At 49.2% G+C, this 24,001-nt stretch overlaps 1 protein-coding gene across 10 annotated transcripts in view; it reads right to left on the bottom strand.

Annotated features, from left to right (window-relative positions):
• Positions 1 to 943, bottom strand: part of KAT6B (lysine acetyltransferase 6B) — a 340,449-nt gene extending 339,506 nt beyond the window's left edge. For 5 of the 10 annotated variants that reach the window (XM_063958656.1, XM_063958655.1, XM_063958654.1 and 2 more), the window contains exon 1: positions 704 to 943. The gene's annotated coding sequence lies outside the window, so the exon portion shown is untranslated. Of the gene's footprint in view, positions 1 to 466; positions 647 to 703 lie in introns of those variants that run through there. The other 5 variants (XM_063958659.1, XM_063958657.1, XM_063958658.1 and 2 more) reach the window with 2 other exon arrangements.
• Positions 944 to 24,001: the final 23,058 nt, after the last annotated feature.

Below are 24,001 nucleotides of genomic sequence, written 5' to 3'. Positions count from 1 at the left end.
AGTCCCAGCAGGCTGCTGCTGGTGTCACATGTGAACAGGTGGACACTGCAGGGTGAGGAGGAGGATGAGCATCACACAATGACACAGGCTTGTACACACACACAGCACTACTAGCACAGCACATTTCTGCTACATGTGTGGCTGGCAACCATCACTCACACTGCAATACAATACATTATTATTATTATTATTATTATTTATTATTATTATTACTATTATTATTATTATTATTACTTAGTCAGCAGTGCATATAGCAATGTAAGGACACCTGCACAGTGGCATGTGCTGTGTGTATACAGTGACTGCACACGAGTTGTGATGACACATGCACATTGCACCCACACACATTAGCCGGCTAAGGACAGGTAACACACGCAGCAGCAGGCAGGAGCTGTCACACACTGACACCCAGCAGCCCATCATCCCGGGCGCACACACACACACACAGCAACGCACACACCGGTACCTGCTCTGCACGGACGACAGCTGTCACTCCGCTGTGAATGTGAATGTCCCTGGTGTGTACACGGGCGGCGCTGACGTCATCGCACACTAAACTGGTGCTCTGATGACGTCACGCACGCATCACATGTTTACAGGCAACGTCATACATAATATGCATGACGTCACTCCCAGCTCCACCACATCCCCTCACCCGCCCCAGGGCCGGCGGCGTGCGCGTCCCCACCCGCGGTATCCTCACCTCCTCCAGTCACCCGATTTTGAAGACACCTTTAAGCATCCGCCGCCATTTTGTTGCGCTGCGTTCGGGTCCGACATGACACTGATTACACCGAGTCTCATTACACCTCACCTACCCCGCCGGCCACGCCCCCCGTACTATACTGATTGGTGGGGCTGTATGTCGGTCAAAATTCCCATTCAATCGCTACTGGGTTGTAGCAGCGGGGGCCGTGGTTATCGCGTTAATGATGCCCCCATTAGTAGCCGCCTCCCTTGGCTGCTGTTATGAGATTACAGGAGTGTTATTGGAGGAGTTATCTGCCTAACCACGCCTTATGGGGGCGGGGCTAGACGCAACGCTCTCATTAGCTGCCCGATCATCGGAGTTTATTTTATTCTTGTCTCGATCTTGAGGGATGCGGGCGGGCTATACGAAAACGCGTCTATTCCTAGCTTCACCTCTCTCTGGCCATTTATGCGGATAATATCTACAGCGTTGTAGTGTGTTAGAATTGCTTTGTGTATACACACATTTTATCTATCTATCTATATATATCGCTGCAGTTAACTTATCTCTTACCTTGTGTATAAAAGATATTGCTGCTTTTTACTTTTAATACGTAAAGACATTTGTAGCACGATGCAACAGGGAGATACTGGATACAGAGAAAGGCAGAACTAAAAAAAGTCATAATAATAATAACAATAATAATGAAGTGTAAAATCATACATTGCGTAATGCACCAAAAACAAGTGAACATTGAAGTAGGCAGGAGTACTAAATGGATGGGTTGCATAACTGATTTCTAACTAGAACAAGAAATACATTGATTTATGCATAACAACGAATGTATCCTATATCGATCAGCTGTATGTGCAAATATCTTTTGTACGCTCTGTTAGCCTTGTATTAACAAGAATAACCATGACAATGAACATAATTACAAGTGCAACATCTTTGCTCTTTGTCCCTGAACATAGAACACCATCTGGAATGGGGTTTCCTCGACTTCATCTCAATTTATATCTTTTTTCCACCAAAACCCGGATTATTCAGATATGGTTCCCCACCCAGGTCAGACTCCGTTTACACTGCACTTTGGACCCGGGTATGGGATCAGTACGAAATCCTGCCGGACGGGATCCCGGCAGTCGGAATACCGACACCGGGATCCCGACCGGCACAATCCCAACGTGGGGGTGTCTTGGACACCCACAGAGGGAGAATATGTCGGGATTGTGCCGGTCGGGATCCCGGTGTCGGTATTTCGACTGCCGGGATTCTAGGGCAGATGTATTAACCTGGAGATGGCATAAGGAAGTGATAAACTAGTGATATGTGCAAGGTGATAAAGGCACCAGCCAATCCGCTCCAATATGTAAATTAACAGTTAGGATCTGATTGGCTGGTGCCATTATCACCTTGCACATATCACTGGTTTATCACTTACTTATGCCTTCTCCAAGTTAATACATCTGCCCCTCTGTCCGGTGGGATCTTGACCGCATCCCCCGGTTATTCCCGGGTCTGCCCTGCATGTCACTCCACAGACATTCACTTGAGGCGGACTTCTGCATACACAGCCAATTAAGCCAGTCAGATAACCTTAGTTGCGCTGTTTACACAGCAGTGTTACCAGGATCGGATTCTTCTGTTACTCGATCAAGGTTACTTTTCAAGGACCCTTTTACACCATCCACAACCCGGGAAGACCCTGCAATAACCCGTGTTATTGCGGAAGTGGAAAAGGGGTATAACTATTGCAGTTCCCCAGCCTCTGTCTGTGTGAGTCAGTTATCCTCACCACCCAGTATACAGTATATAGAGAGCCCAGTACAGGTGTATCCAGAACATCGATTGGTTGGGCAGTGACATCAGGACCTGCAAGGGCTCTAACTTAGAAATCCCTTAGTTATTATTGTTTGGAAGATGCTGATTACAGGAAAACCAAAGCAGTGTCAGCTCCTTCCTACAGACTTAAAGGGGGCTGCAGTTGCCTAGTTACTGCTGGTTATACACAGTGTACCACTTACAGATAATGGGGTCTATTTACTAAGCCTTGGATGTAGATAAAGTGGATGGAGATAAAATACCAGCCAATCAGCTCCTAACTACCATGTTACATGCATTAGGCTAGATGCATCATCGCTTAGAGAGCGATAAATGGAGAGAGAAAAAGTACCAGCCAGTCATCTCCTTAATGACATTTTTTAAACTCAGCCTGAAACACGGCAGTTAGGAACTGATAGGCTGGTACTTTATCTCTGTCCACTGTATGTCCATCCAAGCCTTAGTAATTAGACCCAATGTACTTTAAGTCAACTTTAGGTATGGGTTGAAGGTGAATGGATTCTGTGTGCATGAGTGCGACGTCCATTCACTGCACAGAGACGGAGGCTGGGGCAGCCCAACAGCTGCCAGAGTACTGGGCTTGGCCCCCAGTGTGATGTAGGTGCCCAGAGGTCCCGATCAGCAGATTTCCTGTTGCGCTCCATGTGCCGGCCTTAAAGACTTCACAAGGACAGTGCCAACCAGTGGAAATAGGGTAAATCCTGGCTCTGATCTGGATTGGAAACGTGTTCCAAATCCTGGGTCGGATTCGGGATTTTGGTGTAAAAGGGGTATTCGTGTTCTAAATAATTTTCCTTATCAATGTTATAGGATTAATTTTCTGCCTGAATAACTCCCTTTTTTCTAAATTTAGTATCTTATTTGCAGTCGTTTATTGGGCTTGATTCACAATTACACGCTAATGCTGCTTTCACTGCGATCCCATACCCAGTTAAAGTGTGTAAATATGTAATGCCAGTTTCTCTAACGTCCTAGTGGATGCTGGGGACTCCGTAAGGACCATGGGGATAGACAGTCTGGCTCTGCAGGAGACATGGGCACTTTAAGAAAGAATTTAGGTTCTGGTGTGCACTGGCTCCTCCCTCTATGCCCCTCCTCCAGACCTCAGTTTGAGACTGTGCCCAGACAAGCTGGGTGCTTTTCAGTGAGCTCTCCTGAGATCGCTGAGAGAAAGTATTTTGTTAGGTTTTTATTTTCAGGGAGCTCTGCTGGCAACAGACTCCCTGCATCGTGGGACAGAGGAGAGAGAAGCAGCCCTACTCTCTGAAGCTAGGTCCTGCTTCTTAGGCTACTGAACACCATTAGCGCCAGAGGGATCGTACGCAGGATCTCACCCTCGCCGTCCGATCCCAGAGCAGCGCCGCCGTCCCCCTCCAGAGCCGGAAGACAGAAGCCGGGTGAGTATGAGAAGCAAGAAGACTTCAAATCGGCGGCAGAAGACTCCGTTCTTCACTGAGGTAACGCACAGCACTGCAGCTGTGCGCCATTGCTCCCACACACCTCACATACTCCGGTCACTGTAAGGGTGCAGGGCGCAGGGGGGGGGGGGGGGGCTGGGCAGCATTTGAATCCTCTTTTTGGCAAAAGTAAACATATATACAGTTGGGCACTGTATATATGTATGAGCCCCCGCCAAGAAAATGCATATTTAAGCGGGACAGAAGCCCACCGTCGAGGGGGCGGGGCTTCTTCCTCAGCACTCACCAGCGCCATTTTTTCTCCACAGCTCCGCTGAGAGGAAGCTCCCCAGGCTCTCCCCTGCAGATTCACGGTAGAATAGGGTAAAAAGAGAGGGGGGTCACATAAATTAGGCGCAAATACACAATATAAACAGCAGCTACTGGGTTAACATTAAGTTACTGTGTTATTCCTGGGATATAGCGCTGGGGTGTGTGCTGGCATACTCTCTCTCTCTGTCTCTCCAAAGGGCCTTGTGGGGGAACTGTCTTCAAAAAGGGCATTCCCTGTGTGTGTGTGGTGTGTCGGTACGCTTGTGTCGACATGTCTGATGAGGAAGGCTATGTGGAAGCAGAGCGGGAGCAAGTGAATGTGGTGTCTCCGCCGACGGCGCCGACACCTGATTGGATGGACATGTGGAAGGTTTTAAATGATAATGTTAATTCCTTGCATAAGAGGTTAGATAAAGCTGAAGCCTCAGGACAGTCAGGGTCCCAACCCGTGCCTGATCCTATGTCGCAGAGGCCGTCAGGGTCTCAGAAGCGCCCACTATCCCAAATTGTTGACACAGATACCTACATGGATTCTGACTCCAGTGTCGATGACGATTATGCAAAGTTACAGCCTAAGTTGGCTAAATCACTCCGATATATGATTATAGCAATTAAGGATGTTTTGCACATCACAGAGGAAACCCCTGTCCCTGACACAAGGGTTTATATGTATAAGGGAAAGAAACCTGAGGTAACTTTTCCCCCCTCACACAAACTGAATGAGTTATGTGAAAAAGCTTGGGAATCTCCAGATAAAAAAATGCAGATTTCCAAACGGATTCTTATGGCGTATCCTTTCCCGCCAACGGACAGGTTACGATGGGAATCCTCCCCTAGGGTGGACAAAGCTTTAACACGCTTATCCAAAAAGGTAGCCCTGCCGTCCCAGGATACGGCAACCCTCAAGGATGCTGCTGATCGCAAACAGGAGGGTACCCTGAAGTCCATTTATACACATTCAGGTACCTTGCTCAGACCGGCAATCGCGTCGGCCTGGGTCTGTAGTGCAGTAGCGGCATGGACTGATACCTTATCAGAGGAGTTGGATACCCTAGATAGGGATACTGTTTTATTGACCCTGGGGCATATTAAAGATGCTGTCCTTTATATGAGAGATGCTCAAAGAGACATTAGTCTACTGGGTTCTAGAATAAATGCTATGTCAATTTCTGCCAGAAGGGTCCTGTGGACTCGGCAATGGACAGGTGATGCCGACTCAAAAAGGCATATGGAGGTTTTACCTTATAAGGGTGAGGAATTGTTTGGGGAGGGTCTCTCGGACCTGGTCTCCACAGCTACTGCTGGAAAGTCAAATTTTTTGCCATATGTTTCCTCACAGCCTAAGAGAGCACCATATTATCAAATGCAGTCCTTTCGATCACAGAAACACAAGAAAGTCCGAGGTGCGTCCTTTCTTGCCAGAGGCAGGGGCAGAGGAAAGAAGCTGCACAACGCAGCTAGCTCCCAGGAACAGAAGTCCTCCCCGGCCTCTACAAAATTTGCCGCATGACGCTGGGGCTCCACAAGCGGGGCTAGGCCCGGTGGGGGCGCAACTTCGAAATTTCAGCCACAAGTGGGTTCACTCCCAGTTGGATCCCTGGGCAATAGAGATTGTGTCTCAGGGATACAAGCTGGAATTCGAGGAAATGCCACCTCACCGATACCTCAAATCGGCCTTGCCAGCTTCCCCCCACAAGAGGGAAATAGTGTTATCTGCAATTCACAAATTGTATCTTCAACAGGTGGTGGTCAAGGTTCCCCTCCTTCAACAAGGAAGGGGTTATTATTCGACCATGTTTGTAGTCCCGAAACCGGACGGTTCGGTCAGACCCATATTGAATTTAAAATCCCTGAACATATACCTGAAAAGGTTCAAGTTCAAGATGGAATCGCTGAGAGCGGTCATCGCAAGCCTGGAAGGGGGGGATTTTATGGTGTATCTGGACATAAAGGATGCATACCTTCATGTCCCCATTTATCCACCTCATCAGGCGTACCTCAGATTTGTGGTACAGGATTGTCATTATCAATTTCAGACGTTGCCGTTTGGTCTCTCCACGGCACCGAGAATATTTACCAAGGTAATGGCGGAAATGATGGTACTCCTGCGGAAGCAAGGAGTCACAATTATCCCATACTTGGACGATCTCCTCATAAAAGCGAGATCAAGAGAGCAGTTGCTGATCAGCGTAGCACTTTCTCTGAAAGTGTTTCGGCAACACGGCTGGATTCTAAATATTCCAAAGTCGCAGTTGGTTCCTACGACTCGTCTGCCTTTCCTGGGCATGATTCTAGACACAGACCAGAAAAGGGTTCATCTCCCGATAGAGAAAGCTAAGGAACTCATGACACTGGTCAGGAACCGGGTCCTGGGAAAGATGGTGGCATCATACGAGGCCATTCCCTTCGGCAGGTTCCATGCGAGGACCTTTCAATGGGACTTACTGGACAAGTGGTCCGGATCACATCTTCAGATGCATCGGTTAATCACCCTATCCCCCAGGGCCAGGGTGTCACTCCTGTGGTGGCTACAGAGCGCTCACCTTCTCGAGGGCCGCAGATTCGGCATTCAGGACTGGGTCCTGGTGACCATGGACGCAAGCCTCCGAGGTTGGGGTGCAGTCACACAGGGAAGAAATTTCCAAGGTCTGTGGTCAAGTCAAGAGACTTGCCTTCACATCAACATCCTGGAACTAAGGGTCATATACAAAGCCCTACGTCAAACGGAGACCCTGCTTCGCGACCATCCGGTTCTGATTCAGTCAGACAACATCACCGCAGTAGCTCATGCAAACCGTCAAGGCGGCACAAGGAGCAGAGTGGCGATGGCGGAAGCCACCAAGATTCTTCGCTGGGCGGAGAATAACATAAGCGCACTGTCAGCAGTGTTCATCTCGGGAGTGGACAACTGGGAAGCAGACTTCCTCAGCAGACACGACCTACACCCGGGAGAGTGGGGACTTCATCAGGAAGTCTTCGCACAGATTACAAGTCGATGGGAACTGCCACAGGTGGACATGATGGCATCCCGCCTCAACAAAAAGCTACAGAGGTATTGCGCCAGGTCAAGAGACCCTCAGGCGATAGCTGTAGACGCCCTGGTGACACCGTGGGTGTTCCAGTCGGTCTATGTATTTCCTCCTCTTCCTCTCATACCCAAGGTGCTGAGGATAATAAGAAAAAGAGGAGTGAGAACAATACTCATTGTTCCAGATTGGCCACGAAGGACTTGGTATCCAGATCTGCAAGAAATGCTCACAGAGGACCCGTGGCCACTTTCTCTAAGACAGGACTTATTGCAACAGGGGCCCTGTCTGTTCCAAGACTTACCGCGGCTGCGTTTGACGGCATGGCAGTTGAACGCCGGATCCTAGCAGAGAAAGGCATTCCGGATGAGGTCATTCCAACGCTGATAAAGGCTAGGAAGGACGTGACGGCTCAACATTATCACCGTATATGGCGAAAATAGGTTGCTTGGTGTGAGGCCAGGAATGCTCCTACGGAGGAATTCCAGCTGGGCCGTTTCCTTCACTTCCTACAATCCGGAGTGAATTTGGGACTAAAATTGGGTTCCATTAAGGTCCAGATTTCGGCCCTATCCATTTTCTTTCAAAAAGAGTTGGCTTCTCTGCCTGAAGTTCAGATGTTTGTAAAGGGAGTGCTGCATATTCAGCCCCCTTTTGTGCCTCCAGTGGCACCTTGGGATCTTAACGTGGTGTTGAGTTTCCTGAAATCCCACTGGTTTGAACCACTCAAAACGGTGGAGTTGAAATATCTCACGTGGAAGGTGGTCATGCTATTAGCCTTGGCTTCGGCTAGGCGTGTGTCAGAGTTGGCGGCTTTGTCACATAAAAGCCCCTATCTGGTTTTCCATGCGGATAGAGCAGAATTGCGGACCCGTCCACAATTCCTACCGAAAGTGGTTTCATCCTTTCATATAAACCAACCTATTGTGGTGCCTGTGGCTACTACTGACTTGGAGGATTCCGAGTTACTTGATGTGGTCAGGGCTTTGAAGGTTTATGTAGCCAGAACGGCTAGGGTCAGGAAAACAGAGTCTTTGTTTATCCTGTATGCTTCCAACAAGCTTGGTGCTCCTGCTTCAAAGCAAACTATTGCTCGCTGGATCTGTAACACGATTCAGCAGGCTCATTCTGCGGCTGGATTGCCGCTGCCTAAATCAGTTAAGGCCCATTCCACTAGGAAGGTGGGCTCTTCTTGGGCGGCTGCCCGAGGGGTCTCGGCACTACAACTGTGCCGAGCTGCTACTTGGTCGGGGTCAAACACCTTTGCAAAGTTCTATAGGTTTGATACCCTGGCGGAGGAGGACCTCCTGTTTGCTCAATCGGTGCTGCAGAGTCATCCGCACTCTCCCGTCCGTTTGGGAGCTTTGGTATAATCCCCATGGTCCTTACGGAGTCCCCAGCATCCACTAGGATGTTAGAGACAATAAGATTTTACTTACCGGTAAATCTATTTCCCGTAGTCCGCAGTGGATGCTGGGCGCCTGTCCCAAGTGCGGACTTCTTCTGCAATACTTGTATATAGTTATTGCTTCAATAAGGGTTAAGTTATGGTTGCATCAGGGTTGGACCTGATGCTCTGTTTTTTGTCATACTGTTAACTGGTTGTTATCACATGTTATACGGTGTGATTGGTGTGGCTGGTATGAATCTTGCCCTGGATTACCAAAATCCTTTCCTTGTACTGTCAGCTCTTCTGGGCACAGTTTCTCTAACTGAGGTCTGGAGGAGGGGCATAGAGGGAGGAGCCAGTGCACACCAGAACCTAAATTCTTTCTTAAAGTGCCCATGTCTCCTGCGGAGCCAACCCGTCTATCCCCATGGTCCTTACGGAGTCCCCAGCATCCACTACGGACTACGAGAAATAGATTTACCGGTAAGTAAAACCTTATTTTAAGCATTCCCTGCTGGTACAAGTGTGACATGGACTGTGTAAAACGTGACACACCCACTTTACTTATCTATGCACTCTGCAGATCCGTTGGCTGGTCCATATGCTCCTCCACCACCAAAACATCAGACCAACATCGACTGTTGGAGTCCTAGGTCGCACAGATTCCACTGTGTAACTTTAACAACATATGGCCACTGGGGGTAATTCAGATCTGATTGCTGCTGCGCGTTTTTGCACAGCAGGCCATCAGATCATAACTGCGCATGCACCGCAATGTGCACGTGTGTCGGACAGCAACAACAGGTATCGCCAGTCAGCGACGGGATGGTGCGGAAAATCCGATTGCACGGGCTTTCGCAAGGTGATTGACAGGAAGAGGCCGTCTGTGGGTGGCAACTGACCGTTTACAGGGAGTGTCTGGAAAAACGCAGGCGTTACCAAGCGTTTTCAGGGAGGGATTGTGAGATGTCAGCTCCGGCCACGATCAACCTTTTCTCATCGCACTGGAGGAGTAAGTCCTGGACTGCGCACAGACTGCATAAAGTGGATTTTTGCAGCTCAGCTACATGCGATTGCACACTTGCACAGCAAATTTACTCTCCCCCTGGAGGCGGCGACTGATCACAGGACAGCAAAATTATCAGCCCAGCGATCAAATCTGAATGACCCCCACTGTGTCTGCGGTACTGCGAGAGATAATACAGCTGTATGCACAAGGACCACCATGACACTCCTACAAGAGCAGGGCAACCATTAGGGGGGCGGCTGGGACTGCAATTCTGGGCCCTCACAGAGGAAGGGTCCCGCCGCTGAGCATGTCATGACGTCTCTCTCATAGTGCCGAGGAGCGGAAGCCGGGAGGACTGCTGCGGTCGGACGTGGAAGCGAGGCTTGGTAAGTATGGTGTTTTTGTTTTGTTTTTAAATATGATTCAGTGTAAGAGGCGCTGGTACTAGGAGCAAACTACAATGGGGCAAACTATGAGGGGGCAAACTAGACGGGCAAACTATGAGAGGGCAAGTTACTGGGGGCAAACTACACAGGGGCTACTACTGGGTGCAAACTATGAGGGGGCAAGTTACTGGGGGCAAACTACACAGGAGCTAACTACTGGGGGCAAACTAGACAGGGGCTACGTATAAGGGGGCAAACTACAGGGGGGCATTACTACTGGGGGCATAACTACAGGGGCATTACTACTGGGAACAAACTACAAGGGGGCATAACTACAGGGGCTAAACTACTGGGGGCATTACTACAGTGGGTCATTACTACAGTGGGTCATTACTACAAGGGGGCAAACTACAAGGGGGCTAATCTACTGGGGGTATAACTACAGGGGCATTACTACTGGGGGCTAAACTACAAGGGGGCAAACTACTGGGGGCTAAACTACTTGGGGCATAACTACAGGGGGACTAAACTACTGGCGGCATTACTAACGGGGGCAAACTACATGGGGCATTACCACTGAGGGCTAAACTACAGGGGGGGGGGATAAATTACATGTGGCAAACTACATGAGGGTTAAACTCCTGGGGGGCATTACCACTGGGGGGGGGGGGAACTACTGGGGACATAACTGCAGGGGCATTACCACTGGGGGCTAAACTACTGGGGGCATAACTACAGGGGTTAAACTACAGGGGGCATTACTACAGGCAACATTACTACTGGGGGCAATACTACACACGGGCATTACCATTAAGGGTATTACCAATGAGGGCGTTGTAAAGGGGGCACTTCATAAGGGGCATCACTCCTGGGGACATAAGGGGTACTACTACTGGGGGCATTGCATAAGGGGCACCACTACTATGGGCTCTATATAAGGGGCACTGCCACTGTGGGCACTACCAGTACAGTGGACATTGCATAAGGAGTACTACTACTGTGGGCATTGTATAAGGGGTGCTACTGCTGTGGGCATTATGTGTATTACGGGGTGCTACTACTGTGGGCATTATGGGGGTCATTCCGATCCGATCGCTCGCTGCAGTTTCTCGCAGCGTAGCGTTCGGGTCGGAAGTGCGCATGCGCCGGCGCAACAGTGCACCGGTGCATGGCAGCCGTCATTGCCTAGCGATTGCCTCTGAGACAGAGGCGGTTGCTGGGTGGGAGGGGCCTGGATGGCGGCGTTAAGCTGCCGTTTAGGGGGAGCGGTCCGGCCAACGCAGGCGTGGCCAGAACGTGGGGGGAGCGGTCCGCGGCGGCTGCGTGACGTCACATGCAGCCGCTGCGGGCCAGGGTGGGACGAGTAGCTCCCGGCCAGCACGCTAAAGCTTCACTGGTCGGGAGCTACTCCTCTGGAAGTGCAAAGGCATCGCCGCTGTGTGATGCCTTTGCACTTCTGTGGGGGTGGCCGGACTGACATGGGGGGTGGACTAGGCGTCCCCCGCATGTCAGTGTGAAGGATCGTAGCTGTGCTAAATTTAGCACAGCTACGATCAACTCGGAATGACCCCCTATGTGTATTAGGGGTGCTTCTACTGTGGGCATTATTACTATTGTGTGACCACGGCCCTTTCTTTTTGAGGCCACACCCCTTTTTCGACGCATGGGCGCTGGGGGGGGAGAGGGGTGAGTTCCACCACCTCTCTAGGACCACTTTAAGCACTGGCTGACAGTTTCTATTTCCGAAAAGTCTGAATTTGAGATGATGGGTATCCATGGCTGCTCCCGCCCACCTTTGAACTCCGAGATCTGTCCCTCCTCTACCGTACCACTGACTGTCTTCCCCAGGGAGTCCATCTGCTGCCTGTGCTGACAAGTGTGTGGCTAGGCGTGACACGAGGCAAGGGCTGCAAGGGGAAGCGCCTGTTACGACATAATTTGCTGACTAGGTGGAGGCCAGTGGGACCACTGCACACTGCGCAGCCACCACTGGAACTGGTAAGCAGAACCAAGCTCTCTCTGCTCCGGGGGAGCTGCCTATTTTGGTAGTCCTGGGCCCAGGGGCGTAGGGAGGGTGGAACAAGTGGAGCTCGAGCTACAGGCGCCGCTGGGGACAGAAGGCGCCGGCTCACCGCGCAGCTGAGAGCCGGGATCTCGGGCAGGGGTAGGAGGAGATGACTAGAAGAGAGGGAAGGGGTGGCTGCCTGCATGTTGCATGTCACTGATTGCACAGTGCAGAGTCCAGTGCAGTACAGTGCAGTGTGGTGTGTTGTTAGGGAAGAGGGGAGGTTTGGAGGCTTGTTAGAAGAATTTTCCTGGCTGTCAGGGATCTGCATTTAGTGATCTGGAACATGCAGGTAGTGTGGTGGCCACCCCTTCCCTTTCCTCAGTCCTTTCCTTCTACCCACAGAGGTCCAGCCTGTCAATCACATAGAAGCTCCGCCCCTCCAGGCTCGAACGAGGAGCTGCTCTGCTGCTGCCCTCTTGGTGAGAATTACTGTGTGTATACTGTGTATATGTCTCTGTGCTAATGTGTATGTGTGTGTTTATGTGTGTGTATATATATATATATATATATATCTTTGTTTACAGTATGTGTGAGTATATGTGTGTGTTTATGTGTGTGTTTATGTGTGTGTTTATGTGTGTGTTTATGTGTGTGTTTATGTGTGTGTGTGTGTGTGTGTGTATATATATCTCTGTATATTTGTGTATGTCTGTGCCTAAATGTGTGTGAATCTATGTATGTATGTGTGGTGGTGGGTGGGGGCACCGTGACCTGACCCTGCTCCGGGTGTCATGTCTCCAAGCTACGCCTCTGCCTGGGCCCCACAATTTATGATGGCAGCCCTGCACAAGTGTATAGAAAAATAATGTATAGGGTTACATTTTCTTCAAACATCAGCATCACAACAGGTGTGAGATTAGTATCTGCAAATTACACGAATGCTGGCTTTCTCTGCCTCCCTCTTACCTTATTCCAGTGGTATAACTATACATTTTGCTTCCCCCCTGCCAAAAAAGTTTCTGGCGCCCCTCCCCCCCCCATTGCCATATGAAAAGTAAAGAACTTGCACTCCAAAAAGGGTGTGGCGTCACTGTATTGAAGGAAAAGACACCGTACACTCCAGTTTTGCAACCTGCAGGTCCTGACACTGGCCTCCACAGGAAAAAAAATCCTAATTTATGCCCTTATATGGTTTGTCATTTTTCTCCTTATAGTAATGCCTCTTACACATTATGATACACACCGTAATGCTCTTTACACCTTTTGCCACACACTGTAATGCCCGTGACACATTATACCACACACCGTACTGCCCCTTACACATTGTTCCACACACCATAATGGCCATTACAAAATATGCCACACACTGTAATGCCCATGACACATTATGCCACACTCCGCAATGCCGATGATGCATTATGCCACACACCGTAAGGCCTGTGATACAACATGCTCGTTGCCAGGGGTAACATAGCAGAAGATGCAGCTTTACAGAAAGCTGCATCTTCTCCTGGTGGTGCCGACATTTGAGCGCTCCCGGAACTTCCGGGTAACGCTGTAGCGATGTGTGCCATGTCAAACTCTAGAGGTCAATTATGACCTCTAGCATCTGTCTCCTCTGAAGCAGTGGCCATTTTAGGAGGGACATTTTAAACAGATTTACATGCAGACAGCTAGTCCACAAGGTAACCTGCAAAAACAGCGCTGGCGTCCCCTAAGCCACTGTGAAGACTGCAGGGGCTGTAGTTACACCAGTGCCTTATTCCTCAAACATTTTCATAGATTTCTCTTTGTATTATTTCATTAGAAGTTACAGAAATGGATGAAGATGGAAAATCAAGAAGAGGGACTCATTTTTTTCCCATCACTACTTTTACACAATGAGGAGCTAAAAATATTATACAAATGTGTGCGCCAAACAGCCCATCTCAACATGCCAGGTCCCATGCGGCTCTGCTTGCACCTAGTGCCTATTTTGTTCAAATGTGACTGCACTGATTACTTTGATTTGTGATTCATGTACTTGTATGTGTGACTGAGTGAATCGGCATGCGAAGTGCTACAATGCAGCAGCTGCTTTTTTTTCACACCTAGTTACGTTGTGTTTAATCCTTGACTATGGGGGTCATTCCGAGTTGTTCGCTTGCTAGCAAATTTTAGCAGCATTGCACACGTTAGGCCGCCGCCCTCTGGGAGTGTATCTTAGCTTAGCAGAATAGCGAACGAAAGATTAGCAGAATTGCGAATAGAAAATTCTTAGCAGTTTCTGAGTAGCTCAAGACTTTCTCCTACACTGCGATCAGCTCAGCCCGTTTTGTTCCTGGTTTGATGTCACAAACATGCCCTGCGTTCTGCCAGCCACTCCCCCATTTCTCCAGACACTCCCGCGTTTTATCCTGGCACGCCTGCGTTTTTCCGCACACTCCCAGAAAACGGACAGTTTCCGCCCAGAAACACCCACTTCCTGTCAATCACACTCCGATCACTTCAACGATGAAAATTCTTTGTTTGGACGTGAGTAAATCTACTAAGTTTTGAGCTAAAATACTTAGCGCATGCGCACTGCGTACCATGCGCATTTTCGCGTTAATCGCTCCGTAGCGAAAATCGGCAACAAGCAAACAACTCGGAATGACCCCCTATGTGCACATTTAAAACTAATTACTTTGCGGTTAAAGAGTCCGGTGTCTCTGGTACAGATTGAGAGTTGTTTTGCTGCATCTGCAGTGTGAATATCACGCAAATGTAAAAGTAACTACACTATACCACTGGGCGCAGCTCACTTGCGCCAGGGGTTTCCCATGCATGGCGTATTAAGGTTAGGTGTATGGGGACACATCTGTATGCGGCACACACATTTTTACCAAAGATACTCACACCAGGACATACTGTAATGGTTATGTGCTAACAAATTAGATGACTATCCACCATGATTTCCTTCCATTCCTGGAAGGTCTCAAATTTCTTGAAGCTTTCCCAGACCCCCAAGAGAGTAGACCAAACTTATGTTTCATTTTGCGTCACTATACGCTGCACAGTTTGTAAATTTTTAGATTGTACAGCAGAGTATGGGCTGTAATCACCACGCGCCCCTTAACTGCACTTCACACCTACATTAGACATCTCTTAGGTAAGAAGTCATATAGGTAATGGGTACTTGCATCCTTTCTGCAATACAATACTTCTATACATGAATACTTCCAAGGGGCCTTTAGTGCTATTTAGTAGCAGAATAGCAGTATTGCAATAATAAGTGGTGTTATTCAGCTTTCTGTCACTGTAGTTGGCACCCTAGAAACACTCCTTTCATCCTCCTTCGGTCACCACACTCCTGAATTGGATTGACGGAACAAAAACACATTGGAACATGAATGACCCATGTACTACATAAGAATGTAAGGCATGTGTATATTGTAAACACTCTGATTCAAGCAGAGGACCCCTCCATAGGAGAGACAGCTTTGTGCATAAGACAAGTATGTGGGGCACAGTATTCTCATGTCCACAACCTCTCCAGACCCAATTAGGTAGAAAAACATGTTCTGAACTAGTGTCAAAACTAAAGTGTCCCTAGAAATGAGTAAATTCGCTAGAAAGTATTATCATTGATTCTGAACCCTTCCGTAGTAGTGGAAGTCTGTGTGGAGTTTCCATGTTCTCTCAATATCAGCCTCTTCCAGGCTCTCCAATTTCATTTCACAGACTTTCTGTGCCTTCTATTATATTTATTATTATTATTTATTAACAGTTTCTTATAAAGCGCAGCAAATTCCATTGCGCTTTACAACTAGACACAATTAGAAGATAAATCTGGGTAAAAACAAACAGTCATAGAGGTAGGAGGGCCCTGCTCGCAAGCTTACAATTATATTCTGGATATTTGCCAATTGCTTCTAATTTTCAAACACAGTCTGAGGTTTTGAAGAATTCTCCGACAGTGTTACATATTTTCTAATGCTTATTAACTACACAAGGTTATTGCAGTAAAATCTTTATTAATACAGAATGTCTTCTCACATTTCTGCCGTAAAATAGCATTGCCTTGCAAAACTACAAGAAAATACAAAAATAAAAATCACTGTATTTATGTACAATGCGCACCTCTGGAGTAACTGTGAGTACTATTTGTGGAGGCACTGGGTCAAGTTATATGAGTATTGGGAGTGCCGGACCTTTGGACATAAATACACATATTATATATTTATTTCTTACCACCATACAGTATGAAACAATGGTTTTTGGTGTGGCTCATGTTTTGATTTCACACGGAACAAATTCTCTCAGGTTAGAGGAGTAACTCCCAATGCTTATATCACAGTATCAAGCAAATTAGGGATTTAGGGGCAACTTCAGTATGAATCGCAAGTAGCGATTCGTACAGAATTTTTGCTGAGGGGCCGCGGGCGCATGCGCGGCCGGCCCTACTGTGCATGCGCCTGCAATTTCTGCAGGGGGCCGCAGAAATTACGATGGCCTCTGCCTGTCAATCAGGCAGAGGCGGTCGCGGGGCGGCAACGCTCCATTTTCTGGGTGGAAACGGAGCGTAGCGGGGGCGTGCCAGCCCAAAGGGTGGGCTGGTATGCGCGAACGTGGTCGTATCGGGGGAGCGGCTGCATGACATCACATGCAGCCGCTGCGACAACAAAAATGGCGCCGGGACTCTTGTGGCCGCAGCTAAGCGGCAGGAGTCATCCTTAATTTCTGCTAACAAGCAGAAATTGTGTGCTGTTCGCAATTTCTTCTTGAAGCAGGGGGGGAGGCGCCGGTCAGCATGTAGGGCGGCCTTCCCCAGCACTGGGCGGCCCCCAGCATGCATGCTAATGGTTAGCAAATTCTGCTGATTATCAGAATTTGCTAACCTTACTGAATTGGCCCCTTAATCCTCACTTAAGGATTTATATAAGAGGTACCCATTAGGGTGGCCAATCTCGGGATCGGCGGGATCTAGGCCAAAAATCGGCCAGGATTCAATCCCATGATTGGAAGCTCCAAGCCCGGGGATTTCGGGATCAAGCGGTCCTTTGTTTTTTAATGCCAGACAGTGTTGAGTGTCCTCAGGAGGCTCCCCCTGCGCAGTGTGACGTGAAGTCAGAGGTCACGCTGCGCAGCCAGCCACCCACCGCACAGACCTCACCGAACCAGAAGTTATCCACCCGCCCTCCCAGGTACCATGGTGATAAATTATGTGTACAGGGCGGAGCAGGGGGCGTTGTCACAGGAAACAAACCAATCCCAGGATTGACCTTTATTCAATCCCGATACCCGGGATTGAAAAAATTACCCGGGACTGGCAACCCTAGTACCCATCATTCACTGTTACAATTAGCCTTTATTTATTTTGGGACAATCTATTTCATTGCGCTGTACAGTCAGAGAGTAGTAAAATAGGATTTTAATTACCTACAGGTAAATCCTTTTCTCGTAGTCCGTAGAGGATGCTGGGGTCCACATTAGTACCATGGGGTATAGACGGGTCCACTAGGAGCCATTGGCACTTTAAGAGTTTGAGAGTGTGGGCTGGCTCCTCCCTCTATGCCCCACCTACCAGACTCAGTCTAGAAACTGTGCCCGAGGAGACGGACAACTTCGAGAGAAAGATTTTACACAGATAGTGGCGAGATTCACACCAGCTCACACACAAGGCAAACCAAGCTAACTAGCTTGAAACATCACCAACGGCTGAACAATATTACTTAACGAAGTAACAAAACAGTACTCAACCAAGAACTAAGCAGTACTGAACTAAGTAACCACTGCAGGATCTCGAAGCGCTGGGCGGGCACCCAGCATCCTCTACGGACTACGAGAAAAGGATTTACCGGTAGGTAATTAAAATCCTATTTCTCTTACGTCCTAGAGGATGCTGGGGTCCACATTAGTACCATGGGGATGTACCAAAGCTCCCAGAACAGGAGGGAGAGCGCGGAGGCTCCTGCAGAACTGATTGACCAAACTTCAGGTCCTCAGCGGCCAAAGTATCGAACTTGTAGAACCTTGCCAACGTGTTCGACCCAGACCAAGTAGCCGCTCGGCAAAGCTGTAATGCCGAGACACCCCGGGCAGCCGCCCAGGAAGAACCCACCTTACGAGTAGAGTGGGCCTTAACAGACGTAGGACACGGCAATCCTGCCGTAGAATACGCATGCTGGATAGTGAACCTGATCTAGCGAGAGATTGTCTGCTTAGAGGCAGGACACCCAAATTCCTTGGGATCATACAGGACAGAGTCCGATTTTCTGTGACGAGCAGTCCTCTTCACATAGATTTTCAGAGCCCTTACAACATCCAAGGACTTTGTTGAAATTGAGGAGTCAGTAGCAACTGGCACCACAATAGGTTGGTTGATATGAAATGCCGACACAACCTTCGGAAGGAACTGCTGACGTGTGCTGAGATCAGCTCTATCTTCATGGAAGATCAAGTAGGGGCTCTTACAAGACAAAGCCCCCAACTCTGACACACGTCTAGCAGAAGCTAAGGCCAACAAAGTGACAGCCTTCCACGTGAGAGATTTGACCTCAACCTCCGGTAGAGGCTCGAACCAATCTGATTGGAGGAACTGTAACACCACGTTAAGATCCCAGGGCGCCATAGGTGGCACAAAGGGAGGCTGGATGTGCAGAACCCATTTCAGAAAAGTCTGAACCTCAGGGAGGGAAACCAACTGTTTCTGGAAGAAAATGGATAGGGCCAAAATCTGGACCTTTACGGATCCCAACCTCAGGCCCATATCCACACCTGCTTGCAGGAAGAGGAGAAACCATCCCAGTTGAAACTCCACCGTAGGAAACTTCTTGGACTCACACCAAGATACATATTTTTTCCAAATACGATAGTAATGTTTAGTCGTTACTCCTTTCCTAGCCTGTATCAGGGTAGGAATAACCTTGTTCGGAATACCCTTCCGAGCTAATACTGTATCTGGCGTTCAACCTCCATGCCGTCAAACGTAGCCATGGTAAGTCTTGATAAGCGAACGGCCCCTGCTGCAGCAGGTCCTCCCGAAGAAGAAGAGGCCTCTGCTCTTCTAGCAGTAGATCCAGAAGATCCGCGTACCAAGCCCTTCTTGGCCAGTCCGGAGCAATGAGGATTGTCTGAACTCTTGTTCTCCTTATGAGTTTTAGAATTCTTGGAATGAGTGGAAGTGGAGGAAACACGTACACCGACTGGAACACCCACGGAGTCGCTAGGGCATCCACCACCATGGCTTGAGGGTCCCTCAACCTGGAACAATACCGCTGAAGCTTCTTGTTGAGACGAGAGGCTATCATGTCTATTTGAGGTACACCCCAAAGATCTGTTACCTCCGCGAACACCTCTGGATGGAGTCCCCACTCTCCTGGATGGAGATCGTGTCTGCTGAGGAAGTCCGCTTCCCAGTTGTCTACTCCCGGAATGAAGATTGCTGACAGCACCAACGCGTGTTTTTCTGCCCAGAGGATGATTCTTGTTACCTCTGACATTGCAGCTCTGCTCTTCGTTCCACCCTGTCGGTTGAGGTAAGCCACTGTCGTTACATTGTCCGACTGCACTTGAATGTCCAGATCTCGCAGAAGATGGGTGGCTTGGAGAAGACCATTGTAGACGGCTCTTAGTTCCAGAATGTTTATTGGAAGGCTGGAATCCAGGCTTGACCACCATCCTTGGAAGGTTTCCCCCTGAGTGACTGCGCCCCAGCCCCGGAGACTTGCATCCGCGGTTAGAAGGACCCAGTCCTGAATCCCGAACCTGTGGCCCTCCAGAAGGTGAGGTAGTTGCAGCCACCAGAGGAGTGAAATCTTGGCTTTCGGCGACAGACGTATTCTCTGGTGCATGTGTAGATGAGATCTCGACCACTTGTCCAGCAGATCCAGTTGGAAGGACCGAGCATGAAACCTTCCATACTGTAGAGCCTCGTAAGAGGCCACCATCTTCCCCAGAAGGCAAATGCACTTATGAACTGAAACCCGGGCTGGCTTCAGGACATCCCGGACCATTGTTTGTATCACCAACGCTTTCTCCTCCGGGAGAAACACCCTCTGCACTTCCGTGTCGAGGATCATTCCCAGAAAAGACGGTACTACAATAAGGTTTGAATAATAACCCTTGTTTTGCATATGAGGTGGAACTGGGACAATGACCTGTGACTTTTCCAATTTTAGGATGGCTTCCGGTAGGATAGCCCTGTTTGTCAGCAAAGCTGGCAAGCCTAATTTGAAGAATCGGTGAAGCGGGAGTTCTTAAAACTCCAGTCTGTACCCCTGGGACAATATCCTGTACCCAGGGATCCAGGCCGGACGACACCCAGTCATGTCTGAAACGTCTGAGTCTCGCACCCACCAGCTCGTCCTCTAGGCTTTGATATCCACAGTCATGCTGATGATTTTGAGGAACCAGAAGCAGGTCTCTGGTCCTGGGAGCCTGCGGGTGCAAGCTTTTTGGATTTTGCCCGACCACCTCTAAAGAAAGTGGTAGGAGGCTTGCACTTTTTTGCCTTAGCGGTCCGAAAGGACTGCGGCACAACTGTAGAAAATCGTTTGTTCGTAGAAGGTGTAGCAGAGGGAAGAAAAGGTGACTTACCCGCGGTTGCCGTGGAAAGCCATGCATCCAACGCTTCCCCAAATAGAGCCTGACCTGTGTAGGGTAGGTTCTCCACACTTCTCCTGGATTCCGCGTCTGCAGACCATTGACGTAGCCAGAGCCCCCTGTGGGCTGAGACCGACATGGAAGATATCCGTGCAGTCAGCGTACCCAGGTCCTTCATGGATTCCACCATGAACGCCGCATAATCATGTATGTTGCGTAAAAACAATTCAAAGTCACTTCTATCCATTGTATCCAAATCCTCTAGTAATGTGCCTGACCACTTTACTATGGCTTTAGAAATCCATGCACAGGCAATAGCGGGCCTTAACGCAGAGTAAATGGATTTGAGCATAGTGTCAGTTTAACGGTCAGCCGGTTCTTTTAACATGGTAGATCCAGGGACAGGTAAAACCACCTTTCTCTTACGTCCTAGAGGATGCTGGGGTCCACATTAGTACCATGGGGTATAAATGGGTCCACCAGGAGCCATTGGCACTGTAAGAGTTTTAGAGTGTGGGCTGGCTCCTCCCTCTATGCCCCTCCTACCAGACTCCGTTTAGAAAATGTGCCCGAAGGAGCCGGTCACAGCTAGGTGAGCTCTCCTGAGCTTTTCTGGTAATTTTTTTTTTTAGAATTTGTTTTTTTACAGGAGGCTGTTGGAAATAGCCTGCCTGCAGCGTGGAACTAAGGGGGGGAGCAGTGTCCGCCCTGCGGGGTTTGAGCCACTGACTCCGCTGACTGGACACTGAGCTCCAGAGGGGTCTGATCGGTGTCCGCCACAGGGGAATCGCTCGCCCCAGCAGTATGCCGCCAACCCCTTACAGAGCTGAAAAAAGTGGTGAGTTAAAAAGCGCGGGGGGGGGGGGGGGGGGGGGGGCGGTGTGAAGATGGCGGCAATGGGGAGGGAGCGCAGTATTAACTGCGCTCCTGGGATGGTACCAGAGGCACATAGGCCCTCATTCCGAGTTGTTCGCTCGCTAGCTGCTTTTCGCAGCATTGCACACGCTAGGCCGCCGCCCTCTGAAGAATTGTGAACGAAAGATTAGCAGAATTGCGAATAAATAATTCTTAGCAGTTTCTGAGTAGCTCGAGACTTACTCATACACTGCGATCAGCTCAGCCCGTTTAGTTCCTGGTTTGATGTCACAAACACGCCCTGCGTTTGGCCAGCCACTTCCCCGTTTCTCCAGACACTCCCGCGTTTTATCCTGGAACGCCTGCGTTTTTCCGCACACTCCCAGAAAACGGTCAGTTTCCGCCCAGAAACACCCACTTCCTGTCAATCACACTCCGATCACTTCAACGATGAAAATTCTTAGTTCGGACGTGAGTAAAACTACTAAGTTTTGTGCTAAAATACTTAGCGCATGCGCACTGCGTACCATGCGCATGCGCATTTTTGCCTTAATCACTCCGTTGCGAAAATCGGCAATGAGTGAACAACTCGGAATGACCCCCATAGTGCGGCGCTGTGAGGGGCGCCCTGGGCCAGCGCTTACCCCACACACTGGTCAGCAAGCCTGTTGGGGTCCGAGGATCTCAGCCAGCAACTTTCCTCAGGCCAGTATAATCGTCTGAAGAGCGGGAAGACAGCACCATTAAGGGGGCGGAGCTTCTCCTCAGAGCGGACCCAGCAGTGTTCCAGCACCATTTTCCTGCCTGCACAGCGTTGGATGGAAGATCAGGTCCCTCCACAGCAGCTCTACTGACTGTACACGGTACCAGGGGGTTGTAGAAGGGAGGGGAGGCTGCAAAACGACTGTGTCTCCTATGAAGGGAAACAGTCTACGCTGGTAAGGGGTTGCCTTTTACTATGGGCGCTGTGTTGTGGGTTGGCTCCGATCTCTGTGTCTCTCTTGCCTTTCTTGGGGGTGGAAACTCGGTCTGTCCCACCTGTGTTTGTGTGGAGTGTCTTGTGGTCTCCTTTAGCTATGTCCAGGGATACTGTGTCATATGCTGCAGAGGATTTATCCTCCCAGGATGATCTCATTCCATGTAATCAGGATAGCACTGGTTTAGCACAGATACCAGCAAGGGAACCAGAGTGGTTTTCCTCTATCAAAACTTGGAGTTCCTAGATTTCTGACAGGGTTGCTAGTAATGAATCTGCAACCCAGGTATTACAGAGCTCTATGGCTGTATGGCCCATGTCTGGTACCTCAGGACACCCCGCTATATATCACCAAAAACGTGCGCTTGTGCATGTCACACAAGATGACACGGATACCGATTCTGACACTGCAGATGGTGATGGGGATGTGTTACGGGGGTCCGCATCTCTTGCAAGGGGGGTGCAGTTGTTGATAGAGGCTATCAGGGATGTATTAAATGTTAATGATACCACACCTGAGCAGGTTGAGGAGTCTTTTTTCACTGAAAATAAAAAAGAATCGCTAACCTTCCCTGCTTCAAAGGAGTTGAATGCTACAGTATATTCGAAAAGGCATGGGTAAACCCTGAAAAGAAGTTTCAGATCCCTAAGAGGGTTCTGGTGGCTTTTCCTTTCCCTGAGGAGGATAGGAAAAGGTGGGAAAACCATCCGATTGTTGACGCATCTGTGTCCAGACTCTCAAAAAAGGTGGTTTTACCTGTTCCGGGATCTACCGCCTTAAAGAAGCCGTCAGATTACACTTAAGTCAATGTATACTGCTTCTGGGGCCAAATTACTTCCCACTATTGCTAGTGCATGGATTGCAAAGGCAATAGTGAAGTGGTCGGCTACCTTACTTGAGGAGTGGGATACGATGGATAGGAAAGAAGTTGGATTATATTTACGCAACATTCATGATTCTGCAGGTTTTATGGTAGAATCCATGAAAGACCTGGGTTCCATGCGGGAATTTCTTCCATGTCTGTTTCAGCTCGTCGGGGAGTGTGGCTGCGCCAGTGGTCGGCCGACGTGGAATCCAGAAGTGTGGAGTCGCTACCCTATACAGGTCAGGCTCTCTTTGGGGAAGCTCTAGACGCATGGATATCCACCGCTACAGCGGGTAAGTCTCCGTTTGTTCCCTCAGCAGCACCTGCTCCAAAGAAATCCTTCTCCTCAGCTGCACAGCAGTCCTTTCGGCCTAACAAGCCTAGAAAGGCCAGACCGTTCAATACCTTCTTTAAGCGAGGTAGGGTTAAGTCCAAGAAACCTGCCGCTGCCGGTTCCCAGGAACAAAAGCCTGCTTCAGGTACCCCAAAGTCCTCCACATGATGGTGGACTGCACGGCCCGGTGGTGGGGCCTGTGGGAGTGAGACTCAGACATTTCAGTCATGTCTGGGTATCGTCCGGCCTGGATCCCTGGGTAGTAGATATTGTGTCTCAGGGATACAGGCAGGAATTTCAAAGTCTCCCTCATCGTTTCT

This window comes from Pseudophryne corroboree, chromosome 3 (genome assembly GCF_028390025.1).
Source record: "Pseudophryne corroboree isolate aPseCor3 chromosome 3, aPseCor3.hap2, whole genome shotgun sequence".
Classification (NCBI taxonomy): Eukaryota; Metazoa; Chordata; class Amphibia; order Anura; family Myobatrachidae; genus Pseudophryne; species Pseudophryne corroboree.
The sequence above is the reverse complement of the archived record's forward strand: the minus strand, read 5'-3'. Positions and strand labels throughout refer to the sequence as shown.